A 14,746-nucleotide genomic window follows, 5' to 3' on the forward strand; every position below is an offset into this window, starting at 1 on the left:
GGTTTTATAGAGAAATAAAAACCTGCACAAATAATATTACCCGTAAGATACAGAAAAAAGATCTACTTTTTAGCTTCATCCGTCTTCTCATTTTCCCTACCTCTTCCTGTCTAAATTATATCATATTCAGGGCTTTGAAGAGATGACACATTATTTTCCATTGCAGAATCAATTTAGCTACATATTTTGTTCTGAATTTGAATGCTTTGGAAATGATGATGTTACATCGATAAAAAATAACAAAAATAAGTGGAAGAATAGATACTAGACGTTTCAGTTACACAAGAAATTGCATTACAATACCAAAGATGTTGTCACCAAGCAAAAATGTAAAAAAAAAAAAGAAAAAAAGAAAAAGAAATGAGGTACAGCATTTTATACTGGTCACCGCAGCAGCTTCCAGATATCATGCTACTATCCATCCATCTACTACCACGGCAACATCAAGTGGTAATAGTGGTAACCTTTTATTGTTCAGTGACTGTGTTTTGATGTTTTGGTCGAAGAAATGTGATCAGACAATACTGTATTGTACTTGATCACATTTCTTAAACCATAAAAAAAAAAAAAATAGAGAGACAACGTATGCAAGAATCAAAGTGAAAGTGTGGATATTTTGAAGGCGTCTCACTGACTCCATTCATTTGAACGTGCACACCATTAAAATGTGTCCAAATGTAAACCGTATCAATAAATGTTCAACGCACAACAGAATTCTTGACTCGAACTATTGAAATAGAAATACAGGACGTACGTCTCTCACGCGTGCCCTCGCTTGATCCACTCACGCACGTAGCGCGACAGAGAGCGTGGTCGCTTTAAGAAAGGAGGCGTGGTGCTGCTCTTATGCCCCACTTGACGGTCCCTGGGCACTTCGCTATCATTCAGCTGAGTGGGCAGCTCGGTACCACGCAGGACATCGCCGCCGCTCTCCCGCACCGTATTCATCCGGTGATAACATCAAGGGATTATTGTGAGCAACATTGTTGCCCATCCGAACCTGGTTTCTCCGCAAAGAACCGAGGCGGTAAGCACATTTTTAGACATTAACTGGTTTATTTTACCTGGTGAACCAGCGTGAGGTGGTCGGGTTGTGATGGTTCTCTCAACCCCGGCTGTGCTCTCATCACCCGGCGAAGTAAGCAGCGAGGCTGGGGTCGGCGTGGAGCTGGCACTCGTTCGGGGGCTTTGATTGCGTTCGACAACGGTTTTGCATTTTCAAATCCGATTCACATCACCTACGTGTTTTTGAAAAATGAAAACGGGAGCGTTATGGATGTTCACGCCACATCTCTTTGAAGCTGTGATGTAGAAATCGATGCCAACGGCAAGCGACGAACACCGGCCGTTAAAAAAAACGTCCGGTCTTTAGCATTAGCTTGTTTTAACATTTGATTGTATGATTTTTATTAGTCGCCGTAACGTTCTAGTTTCCTCCTATACGTGCTAAAATGCCAACGAGCTGCCTTTACATATATGCACATAGTATTTGTATTGCAGAATACTCGTCTAAATTGACGGTGGTACCCTCGAGTACCCATTGAGGGCGCTCTATCTCCTTATTAACAATCGTCCATGTCAGACAGCGAATGAAGGTTATGTAAAGTTGTGTTTGATTTTTTTAGGGGAATCACGTCACGGCATATCACTTCTTTAGAGGGCAATTTCATACTGACATGTAATTAACTGTGTCTATTTGGAATACAAGCAATTTATGCTGTTATGCTGAGCAGGTGCGTCTCTTGACTCTCCTCTGGGGCCCCGAGGGATAAGCAAAGATATCTTTTCTTAACTAATGGACATAAAATAGCAAATAACAACTACAAACCCCAGGAAGAGATAATTCCCAAACTGTTTGACTGTCCAACATCTCTTGTTAAGAAGCATTCAGAGTTCCTTTCACTGGAGCCCAGGGGCTAATATTTTGGACATTTTCAGCTTGGTGGGAACAGTTTGGAGATGGCCCCTTCCTGGTCCCACATGAGTGTGCATCAGTGCACTAATCAAGGGACATAAAGACATTGATGAGAGAGTTTAATGTAATGAACTTGACGAGCCTGCACAATCCCGACCGCAACCCTATAGAACACCTTTGGGTTGATTTCGAGTGGACAGGGAGCCAGGCCTTCTCGTCCAACATCAGTGTGTAGCCTCACAAATGGGATTTTGGAGAAATGGTCATAAATTACCAGGCACGCACTCCTAAACCTTGTGGCAAACCTTTCCAGAAGAGTTTAAGATGTTATAACTGCAGACGGTGGACTGATGGCAAATTAAACCCTAACCCTACTGCTCTAAGTGCTAGAGGACTCTGCATCTTTTTGCACAATTGTTTTTTGTCAATGTCTTTATGTCCCCAAAGTGTTCTGTAAATTGACTGTCTGTTGTACGAGAGCGGCTCCAACTACGGGAGACAAATTCCTTGTGTGTTTTGGACATACTTGGCAAATAAAGATGATTCTGATTCTGATTCTGATGAATTAAGAATGGGATGTCACTTAAATTAATATTTTGACTCAAGGCAGGTGAGTGAATACTTTCGGCAATACAGTATATATTGTTATGTCTCAACGAGTTTATTAGTTGCTCTGCTGTTTAACGTTAGCTAATAATGTGCAATAAATGTTTCTGGGATGGGGAAAATCTGGCATCACTACTTATGTCAGGTTTGATACCCATTCCCACTTACCACTATCACATTTCTTTCATTTGTTTTTCTTTTTACATGCCCTGAGTGATGTTTGCTTTATTTTGTTGTGCGGTAGGTGTATTCCAATAAGCCTGTTAGTCAGCGGCCCCTATATGGTAGCTTTCCGAATCCTTTACATATCATGGCAGTGTCTGGTTGTAGTTGTTGTCGATATGAACCAAAAGCTGCCGTTTCTTGAGGCCCCCTACTAGCCAGCAGCCAGCAACAGTAAGAGGCCTTGTGTGGGGGATTCCCAAAAGCGACATGTTGTCCTTGCAGTGTTCAAAGCAGTGCTTTGTCATTGATGTGGGCTAACGTCAGCTGTCTTTTGGGGCCGCCTTCAGTTCGAGATCTTCTGGCAATTGCCTCGGTCGCCTGCCCTGTGAGGTAAAATTATCCTGGGCAGCATGGTGTCTGAGTAGTGAGCATGTGTGTGTCACAGCTCTGAGGTCCGTGGTTCGAATCTTGGCTCTGACCTTCGAAGCTGTGGGGAGTTTTGCTGTGCTTGCATGGGTTTTCTCTGGCTTTCTCCCACTTCCAAAAACATGCTTCTTAGGTTCACTGAAGACACTAAATTGTCCATACATGTGAATGTGAGTGGTTGTTTGTTACATGTGGCCTGCAATTGGCTGGCTGCCAGCCCGTAATGCACCCTGCCTCTCGCCCAAAGTCAGTTGGGATAGGATCCAGGTCACCTGTGACCCAAGTGAGGATAAGTGGCGTAGAAAAGTGATGTCTCGATAAAGTTCTCCTCCAAAATCTTCTGATAGAATTTCAGTTAATGTCAGTGTAAATATAATACTCTAACTCGCCATAACATTAGAACGTTTAACATCCAAAAAGAGCTATATCAAAATTATATTTGAACAGATAATGTTAAAGTTTGATTGGCACCATCAGAGAGGTATTTATAAATTTTTATTTCGGTTGTGCATCATACTGACAGGTTCTTGGGGTGTGGGATATTTTAATGCTTTGATCATTATGTTGTAGGGCAGCTACACTACAGGAAACTTTAACCGGTAAACCATCCATCCATTTTCTATACTGCTTATTCTGTTCAGGGTTGTGGGAAGCTGATCCTATCCTAGCTGACTTCGGGCAAAAAGGTTGACTGGCCACCAGTCAATCACAAGCTACATAGGCTACTGTATGGAGAAGCGACACAACTATTTGTACTCACATTCACACCATCACTGAGTGGGAACTGAACCTGCGCTGCCTGCACAGAAGTTCAGCGAATTAACCACTACACTGTCTGTGACCTACAACATACAGACATGTTTTTGACTTCGTACCTTAGTGAGTGTCAATCAAGGCTGAGTAGTAGTACTATCTTTTGTAAAGGCTTCGGTTTTGAATGAATTTGATCGTGGAGATACCCCTAATGTCGTGGCGAGTTAATGTAAACCGGTTGTCTCGTTATTTCTTCACTGAATATCAGGAGTGGATCCAAACACTTCTCACAAATGTGTTTCAGTCAGAGCCCATTAGTTTCTTTCCATGGTTCTAAAATTAATATAGTGCATTCAGGATATATACAGTGGATGTTTACCTACTTGCAGGCCTCCATAGCTCTTAAAGCTCGATCTGTAAATCAAAGAGGATGAGGAAAATGATGGGGAGGTATCAAGAGCCATTTAATCTCACTGAACATCTGGCAGTGATGCGGCAATGTGTCCTCTTGCTCAAATGACCCGGCTTACAAGCAGTGCACCATGCCAAGCGCACAGTTATCCCCCACTCATCCTCCTCTTCCTCCTCCTCCACACAGCTTTGCAGTTAGCATCTGCCACATTCCACCTTATGGATCGTGACTGTGTTGTTTATGAGTGTCATGTAAGACCCGTTGATCCTCTAAGGTTTAGTTAGGCTGGAATAGATCATGTCACAGAAATGACATTTTTGTTATTTTTTTGTTAATCTTCTAAATAGGCAGGCCACTGAACACCACAGGATTGTGGACGTTGATGATGGATAGATTTATTGGGAAGCTTTGGTCATTGCTGGATCTACACAGCATAATGAGTAAACCGCATCCAAAAAGTTTTTCAGTGAACACAAGAACTTTTTTATTTTTAAATTGGCGAATAGACCTGCCTATAGTGGAATTGCTTGTGATTTTTATTATTTTTTTATTTATTTTTAAATCTAAAATTGAGCCTCTCTAGACTTTTATTGGTGTGCACTTTTTTTTTTTTTTTTTTTTTGAAACACTGCAACATTAAAGGCATTTGTCAGAAATAAGACAAATCTTTTGTGTGCGTCCATTGACAAATCTCATTTGGAATCAATGGCCCACATTTAAGGAGGCATTTAGTTGTATAGTATGCTTGCTAAAAGGAATATCAAGGTTCTCTTAACTAAATCTTTCAATGTGTACCTATTTATGTGAAGCACCTCACATCCCTAAGCATAGCTGCAATCCATTTGAAGCTTCAAAACTGTAAAATCATAAATACGAAACAAAGGGGTTTGACCTCCAGATCATCTGGAGCAGCTGTTGCAGGAGTTTGGCAGGAGTATTTTTAGGTCCAGTGTTTTGATTAGCAAGCGCAATCCTCGTCCAGCTACCTGTGTGTTTCCGAAGGGAGGGAGGAAAGAAAAATAGGTCTGGTCCAAGAGTAACAAAGCCCCTTGGCGGACGTGTGCTGCTTCTGGCTGTACCCTTGCTGACTGAGGACGATATAGAGAATTGGGTTGTGGGCGCATTACTGGGGGTGGAACGATGACTTGGAAGCTTGCTCAGATGGGTTGTGGCATATGTTAGCAGGTATCAAGCAGACTGCACTTGACAATGGTGTGTGCCCAGTCTAAGCTGCTCTGCCACAGGACAGGGATGGGTGGTGCAGGCTCATTCTTGAATCATGTTTATGCAATTCAGTGCGAAGCATGCTACCACTGTATGGTTTTGGGCTACATGTAGGATCAAGCCAGTGCAGCACAGCGTAACCTGTCCACAATTCTTAAAGGAATGAGAGAGCTGTGGTGGACAATCAGCATATAGTGTTCTTTGCTTGACATGTGGTTGTTTACTATAAAAAGAAGAGCAATGGTCAGGAAACGTCATGTTTCCTTCACATTCAATTCGTGATGTGACACAGAAGATATAATTCTTCATCACACAATCAATCAGTTCTGTGCTCCTGAAAGGGAAGGAAGACAAAACAGCAGTTTACTATAAACAAGGGTCCCACTGAGCAGCCCAGTTTAGTTACTCAAAACAAATTCCTCCTACAGATTTTATCTGATCGACTTTAAACTTTGGGTGTCTCATCTTACCATATTGAAGATGAAAACTTATTAAAAGCTTTTCATTCCGTGTGAAACTGTTGCTGTGGCGACATGCTGTTCGCCACACTGTTGTGTTGTGGTGCACATTTCTATTCACTGGATCCGCAATGTGCCAGTACCCCAACGTGGCCCGGGGTGCGAGGGCCCTAAATAGCTGCTCGCTGCCCTAGTTATTATTATTATGTTCACTGCTATCATGGAAATGACTGTCAACCAATCAACAGAGCAAAGTTTCTAGCCCCATCCTAACCTTTTAACAATGTAAACACACAACCTGGATCATGTTGAAATAAACCAAAATGTACTGTTTATTATATGGGCTGAGCTGATAAGCTTGTTTTTTGACCACCCCTTAGGCCGTTAAGGTGTAATCTAATCGTGGTCCAGGGAAAGCATTTTGCTGAAATATGTGAACACACAATTTAGGTTAGCCAAATCCTTGATTAAAATAATTAGTTACTGGTTGCATCTGAAACTATGTGGCAATTTAAGGTAAAATGTGCCTTGTCTCCTACAGATTCTGATCGTCAAGAATCCCCATGTCATTAACTTGCATTGTTAGTCACATTATGTGCCTATAAACACTTGCTAATAACTGTTTGTGCCTGCTCTTCCTCTATGTGCTGGCCATGCAGGCTGTTTTCATGCTTACGGCAGTTTCTGTCACAGGGGCTAAGAAAGAAGTCTGGGTGTAATTAGCTGTCAAGGCATAATCTTATTCCAGACACCGCATGTTGTGTCTGTTTAAAGTGACCCCCACCTCCCCAAAGCCCCCTAAAGCCCCTTTCTCGGTCATAGGTGGTGTTTATGACCTCCTGTCCAACCCTAACCCCTCATACCCGGACCTTATGAGTACAGTACATGCAAAAAATAGCAAACTGGATTGTCTTCATCTTTATTTTCGTACAATGAGGCAACCATATTTCTAGCCTCATGAAGTGCATTCCCATCGTGTGCATTTGCGCTTCCCAATATCTGAAGAGTGGTACAGAAATTATGTCCTACTGTAACATAACCTGTACATTCTCCTCAAGGTGTCAGGCAGTAAACTCTACAACGAGGACCACAATGTACAGAAGCTTACATAAAGCAGCATAAAATATACAGTTTATAAACATCAATGTCTTGGGTTACATTTTAGTGGATTAACAAAACCATGGAGTTTTTTTCATTTTTACGTGTAGAGAATAGGTAGGCAGTTCACTGACTAAAAAGCCATGTTTCAACTAACAGGTTATAAAAAAGTATGCATTGTATTGTATTTTATTTGATATATTTTTAGCACTTAGCCTAACATTGAATTGTTTGTGGACCAACCTGGATGCATCAGTTTTGGATTTTTGATAAGGATGAACATCTGCCACTGCCTGCCTTCATATGTCGTGCACCTTTTATTATTGAGCTTGCCACAGACATGGCAAAGTTTACTGACCATAGACTTCGAATTTGAGCGACTCTGGTACCAATTCTGGTTCCTTATTTCGATTCCAGTTCCAAACGATTCTCTATTCTGATTTTATTTTATTTTTTATTTATTTATTTTTTTAGGGGGCTGGGTCAAAAGAGTTTGCATGGTTTAAATAAAGGGTGTCCAAATTATGAACATCCATTTCCAAGTCGCTTTAACCATTACAGTACCTTATGCAGCGGACGTGTCGTTGCCAGTGGGCACCTCTGTGTCTAACACTACACTTTGAAGGAGGGCATGTTTTTTTTTTTAATTCTCTATGAAATAAATCCAATACAAGTTCTTTAATTGGAATACTGTGCTTATGACTGAACAAGTTTGATGGTCTATCAATAAAAAATTAGATGTGCCTGTCGTTCTATAGATCAGCGGTGCCCTGCAACCTTTCTGGCACCACAGACTTGGGTGAGTCACTTTAACGTATTTGTCGGCCGACATAGAAGCAAGTAAAAATAAATGATTCAATAACTAAGTCACCATGACGATGACTATAGTTAATGTAATAGTGGAAGCCCTGCACTTTCAAAGATAAAACTCCAAGCTGCCAGCAACATGTTTGAAGTGGAAAAGCTCCTCGCAGATGTGGGGGAAAAAAAAAAAAAAGTCTGTTGGCGCTGATTTTTTTTCAACAATTAATATGATAAAATATCTCGAAGTTGGCTGTCGTCATAATGTGGAAGGGAAATGTTACGGCCGTTGGGCAATCGGTGAGTGTTATGGACCAGGTGTGTCCTGCACTATGAGCACGAGTGAGCCGTCGTCAGCCTGTTAACGGAATCAAAACATGCAAAAGGCTGAGATGTTTCACCTTCAAGGGGCACTTGGCTTACTATAGCCTCTGCAGTCCGGAAGATGAAAAGTGCTTAAGTCCATGGGAGAATGCACGCAGAATTATTGAAATTTATTATTTGATTCACACGGTGAACGACTGTTTAGCACATCTGTCTCACAGTTCTGGGGACGGGGGTTCAAATCCCGGTCCCGCCTGTTTGGAGTTTGCATGTTCTCCCTGTGCCTTGGTGGGTTTTCTCTGGTTTCCTCCCACATCCCAAAAACATGCATGGTAGGTTAATTGGAAACTCTAAATTGCCCGTAGGTATGAATGTGAGCGCGAATAATTGTTTGTTTATATGTGCCCTGTGATTGGCTGGCGACCGGTTCAGGGTGTGCCCCGCCTACCGCCCGAAGATAGCGGGGATAGGCTCCAGCATGCCCGCGACCCTAGTGAGGAGAAGCGGTGGAGAAAATGGATGGATTCACACTGGTTTACATTTTCATCGTGATGCATCCACTATCCCAAACAAGAATGGGGATTCAATCGCAGGAAATTAATACTGGATACCCCATTCCTGAGTAGTAAAATCACTGCACATTTTCCAGAATATCAGTCTTTCCCTGATAATTTTCCCAGAGGAAAGTATCTTCTTTGCTGTCCTTCTTTAGACCACGCCATCCTCCAAAAGCCTTCACCTTACTGTGCACTCACACTTGCCTGCTGTGTTTCCTGAGCAAGCTCCGAATTGGTGGTGCTCCAATCCCGCAGCTAAATCAACTTTACTTTTTTTTGCTGGTATTTGCTAGAGTTTTTTGGGAGCCCTTAAGTTTTCTTCACAACAATTGAACCTCTCCCCTTGAAAGTTCTTGATAAGCCAGTAAATGTTTCTTTTGATGAAATTAAACTTAATTCAAGCCCATGTCCTATTTTTTTAGAATCTGTCTTGACCAGAAGGGATCAGTCTGCAGGTCTAGGTGAAGGGGGCCTGGAACAGGTTCTGGTCTATTACTTGTAGACAGTGGTAAATCTGTTCTCTGCTAGGACACACCTGAGTTAGAGAGGAAGTGCTGCATAGCAGGAATGTCCGATAGGGCAAAAACCTCTTAGCATCAGATGAGAATGTGGCTTAACCAGCTGTGAAGTTCAATTTTAATATTGGTCTTGACCCACTCTATCGTTGAACGGAAAAACAACATTTGCAATTTGTGATGTGTTACAAAACATAGGAGACTGTTTCTTGCCCCCTCAGTCTTGCACTGATTTCTTCTCAGTATCCCTCTTGTTCCTGATGTAGTAAAACGATTTCCAGACTTTGTTGTCAATTAAAATCCTCATCAATTACAGCTATTTTATCATAGACCAGACACCTTGTGACCTGTTTTTTTGCCATTCATTATGTTTCATTGTTTTCTAGGCTTTTGCACATTTAGGCCACAACTGTGTTTTTGGAAACCGTAGCTCACAGCATGGACTCACTAATTTGGCTTGCATGTTTCCAACCTGTGGTATAAATTTTGTTCTTGGTTTCACCAGTCTTTGTTCTGACTCCACAGCATGGGAGTTGGCGGCATCAGTAGAAGTTGCATTTTGCATTAAGAATTGGATCTTCAGTCATTAGAGCTAAACACAGTGGGAGCATGTGCACACCTAATGATTGCTGTCAGTGTTTTGGAGAATTATTTTCCCTTCAGATGATATTTCACTCAGGGGTCTGGAGGTTGTAAATAACATATTAGTGCAGTTTTTGCGTGACAGAAATTGTCAAGGTACAGACTACGGTACGCTCTTTCTGATGTGCTTTGAAAAAACATCCTTCGTTTGTAATACAGTATGATTCAGTGTAGAACGAAATTTTAGATGGGGAGACTCCACAAGGTTGGGTTAATTTTACTGGTCTTGTCAGACATTTACTTATCTCCTTTTTGCCAGTAAGAGTTAATGGGGTTCATTCATACCTCCCCCAAAGCACAATCAAAAATGGTATATGCCAGTCAAGCCCACACTAGTCTGTTTGAATGGCAAAGCGAAGGACTGAGAGCACCATCTTTCCATGTACTGTAGAAAACTGGCATGGAAATTAAGTTAACCACACACACCAAAACCTCTCTGTTCTCTCTATTAAACATAAATAATCCATACTGAAAAGAGAGAAAAACACTCCCTCTAATACAGAGTCAACACTGGGTCTTACTGTATGTCTTGAAGTGACTGCACTCTCTAACCTGCTTTTTCTTCCTTGTTCCCAGCCTTGGTTTGCTTTAACTTACACACATTTTCACACCCCGCACAACTTACTTGCTGGCAATTAGATTTCATTGATAGGCTGCAGAATGAAGGTTGAGACAGGAGCATCCTATCGTAGACCTCCTGACTCCCTATACTGAGCTAATAATACTCTGGGCTACAGAGAAAGGACCATATTGGTTTTGTCAGAAGCAAGGCGACTGATTGGTTGGTGGGGGTAACTGGGGGGGGGGGGTTCCATTTGGGAAATGTGCGATTGATACTTTGTTGAGCACAAAGCAACTCTTTCACTTGGGATCTGGAGCACATATGGAATGGTTTATAAAAACTCCATAACGTCAACCCCATAGTGTCAGCAGGTTCCCCTTCACCTATGCATCTCAAATTCAGTGTGCCACTGAACTGTTGGACCAGGAGTTGGACTTGTTCTCCTCAGTACTTTGTAGATCAGAAATAAAATGTTATTTTCAGGTCACCCAAAACCAATAAGATTTTGTTTATGCAATTAAATGTTTCTGTTTGATTATTGTCTGTATTTAGATGTAAATTGGACAACCCTTGATTCTTTATATATATATATTTTTCCCCCTCCAAATGTTTTTTTTTCAAATTTATTTATTTTAATGTATTTGTTTTTATCCCCCTCCCCAACATCAAATTACTACCTGGTTTTCCCTGTCGAGGTGGACCTTTATTGAAGCGCATTCTTGTTTGTACTTGGAAAGTTACCAAACTACTTTTGGGAGCATGTATTTGGCATTCATGGCATTTGGTGCCTGATAACTATTTTAGTTAATAGTTAAGTTGCGGCACGGTAGGCGACTGGTTAGAGCGTCTGCCTCACAGTTCTGAGGACCCGGGTTCAATCCCCGGCCCCACCTGTGTGGAGTTTGTATGTTCTCCCCGTGCCTGCGTGGGTTTTCTCCGGGCACTCTGGTTTCCTCCCACATCCCAAATACATGCAAGGTAGGTGAATTGACGACTCTAAATTGCCCGTAGGTGTGCAAGTGAGTGCGAATGGTTATTTGTTTGTATGTGCCCTGCAATTGGCTGGCAACCAGTTCAGGGTGTACCCTGCCCAATGATAGCTGGGGTAGGCTCCAGCACGCCCGCGACCCTAGTGAGGAGAAGCGGCTCAGAAAATGGATGGATGGATAGTTAAGTTGCCTAGTACTCAAGGTCCACATTTAGTGGGTTTGCTGCATGTCACATTATAGGAAGCTTATATTAACGGTAACACTGTGTGCCTGTATGACATCATCCTGAAAGGTTGTCTTCCAAATCTCACAGCTGGGTGTAGATAACAGACCAGCTTGGATGTTTATTTCTTGTCTTTCTGCATTCCTGCTTCTTATTGATAATATCCAGGATGGTGAGGTGGGGGGTTACTTCTATAAAAGGAAGTCTGAAGACTTTCGCTGACCCAGTGGAAACAAGGCAGGCATGCATATCAAATTTTGGTCAGCAGTCAAAATGGACAAAGCACGACAATCTTACATTTGCCCTCCGTCAGCCCTTAGGCCATGTATGTCAAACTCAGACCTGGAGGCCAAATTTGGCCCACGATGTAATTATATTTGGCCCGCAAGACCATATCAATTGTGTATTAGAGCTGGCCCGCCAGTATATAGCACATGCGCCACTAATATTACAAATCCCAGAATGCTTTGCTAGTGTGTTGGCCCATCAGTCTAGACCAGAGAGCGCCCCTTCCCTTTCTGTTGCTGTCATTAGCAACTATGCTACGAGTCTCCTCGGGCAAATTTACACTTCCCTTTCCCAAAAATGGCCAAATGAAAGATGGAAAACAGTTAACGTCCAAGACAGGTGGGAGGCAGATTATCTGTTCACTAAAGTAAAAGACAGACCTGTTTGTCGTGTGCGGAGCAACGTGGCTGTAAGAAAGACTATAACATAATTGAATTAATGTTTTTTTTAATGCCCTTTATCAACTCTTAGGCAGGGACTGCTAATAGTTTGAAGTTTGGCTTTTTATTGAACGACATTGAAATTTTTTTGGGTTGTTTTGTTGTTGGCCTTTGAAAAAAGATTTACATAAAAAAGAACGGTAGTTGGAAATAGATAAATAGAAGATAGAGGGACAGAAGAATTCATGTTATCTATTTAAATACAAAACAACAAACAAATACCACTGATGTCTTTTATCGCAAATTTGATTTCTCGTGTTTAGAATATTAGTTTTTTTTTATTCCAGATTCAGTGTTTAAGCAAAATTTAAGTTTGTTGTCATATGATAAACTTTAACGCTAAATTTCTGCAGAGAAGGGAAACATGTACACCGCAGTGATTTTTCATTAAATATTGAGTTTGCCCCGTGACATTGTCCCAATTTTTAATTTTGGCCCACTGTGAATTTGAGTGTGACACCACTGCCTTAGGCCCACCGCACACCCATTGACGCAACCGACTGCGACTGAATTCTTCTGCAATGTGTGGGGTTCTGCAAATATGTTCTAGGAGTTGCCAACTGTCTGCAACTTGTTTGACTGTGATTCGAAATTTGAAGTGCCAGTGAACAGCGTCACAACATTGCAGGCAAACGGACAATCAAAGTGCCATGTTTTATCAGTGACCTCTTGACTGTAATTTATGTCATTGTCCTGTTCCATCTAGTTCAGCAGCATAGATTTACCCCCCCTCCCCTTCTTTTATAATTGACAAACTCAAATAATTTCCTCTTTTGGCATGTGCTTTATATAGCCTTGATTTTATTTTATTATTATTATTATTATTATCCATCCATCCATCCATTTTCTGAGCCGCTTATCCTCACTAGGGTCGCGGGAGTGCTGGAGCCTATCCCAGCTATCTTCGGGCATGAGGCGGGGTACACCCTGAACTGGTTGCCAGCCAATCGCAGATTATTATTATTTTTTAAATGTATTTATTTTTCCATTTTTACTTTATTATACTTGAATTCAACTTTGCACTTTGCTGTACATTTGAGTTGCACACCACACACAGGACTGGATCACACCCATGCAGGCATGCAAGGAGAGATGTCAGAGTGAAAGGGGCATGCAAACAGTGCTGTACCTCTTGAGGTGGGTGGGTGGGCGGGCGGCTGGTGCCTTGCTCAAGGGCATGTCAACAGTAGTCAGAAAGCAGACTGGCATCTTTCCAACAAGCAATTTCAATTTGTTTTGCAGCCAGACAAATCTCAAGTCAGATGAGCTACTGCTGCCCAATAAATAAGGCTAAAATCTTAAATTTTCCCAATGCAGGAATCCTTAGTTATTGTAATTTGGCAAAAATTTATTTACTGACGCAATTTACCTATGAGCATTGTGATCCTTTGTTGTCAACAAAGTACCAGCCCAAAGGAGTTATGTGAATTTTTAATCTTTGTGTCATGCTAATGTAGTACATAGCATCTATTATAAATAGCCATTTTTGCACAAACATAACAGTGTTAGCATATGAAGTATGATTACAAGCAGTATGGCAGCATGAACTCATTTGGCCCCTGTTATTGTAACAGTCAGATATTCCTCATTCCACACATCACTTCCTTTCCCTCTCCTTGGCCCTTTTTGTTGCCCTGCGTGAATCCGTTTGTGTGTTTGATTGTGGGAAAGTTTACTGACATTCGTGAGAGTCCCCCGCTCTCTGGACCGTATTTTCCCTGGAGGCCCCTTTGGCTCACAGAGACTGAGCCCCATCACTGCTCTGGGACTCTTCTCCTAGCAACCCCTAGAGGTAGCAGAAGTGGCAGAATTCCTCCCCTTTCCCTTCCACTCTGGAGACTCGTAAACGCAGTTCATCTTTTTAGAAAAGGGAGATTAGTTAGGCGTCTCATCAATGCGATAAAAGGTCTTGGCACAAAAAAGTAACACTTCCCTCAAATTAATCACTTCAGATGGGGACTAATATGCAGACATAGTTGTTACTGATACACCGTTCGGGAATGTGCCACACTGTTTTCTTTGGCTAGCTCTGCAAAGCAAGTCTTTGCTCCAAAGCTAAACATTGAATCTAAAGGTAAAATGGTTTTGCAGCTTCGTTAATGAGACTTGTTTTCTGTGCCATGTATGCTGCTCGAATTGCCTCATTAAATTAGGCTTGTGTGTTGCTATATTTGGATGTTAAAATCCAACTTCCAGTTCAATGTATTCTTTAGTCATTTGTGTCGATTTGGTTCCCTTCTCAAATTTGCTGTTTCTATGTGATTCCTATAAAATAGTGAGTGCTCTTTTGTACCTGTTCACAATGTACAGTCTTTTTGCATGTATACTGACCAACACACACTGTCTAT

At 41.7% G+C, this 14,746-nt stretch overlaps 1 protein-coding gene across 2 annotated transcripts in view; it reads left to right on the plus strand.

Annotated features, from left to right (window-relative positions):
- Window positions 1–871: 871 nt before the first annotated feature.
- Window positions 872–14,746, plus strand: part of daam2 (dishevelled associated activator of morphogenesis 2) — a 108,523-nt gene continuing 94,648 nt past the window's right edge. For both annotated transcript variants that reach the window (XM_061695957.1, XM_061695959.1), the window contains exon 1: window positions 872–1,027. The gene's annotated coding sequence lies outside the window, so the exon portion shown is untranslated. The remainder of the gene's footprint in view (window positions 1,028–14,746) is intronic.

The sequence above is a fragment of the Phycodurus eques genome, chromosome 14 (assembly GCF_024500275.1).
Source record: "Phycodurus eques isolate BA_2022a chromosome 14, UOR_Pequ_1.1, whole genome shotgun sequence".
Taxonomy (NCBI): Eukaryota; Metazoa; Chordata; class Actinopteri; order Syngnathiformes; family Syngnathidae; genus Phycodurus; species Phycodurus eques.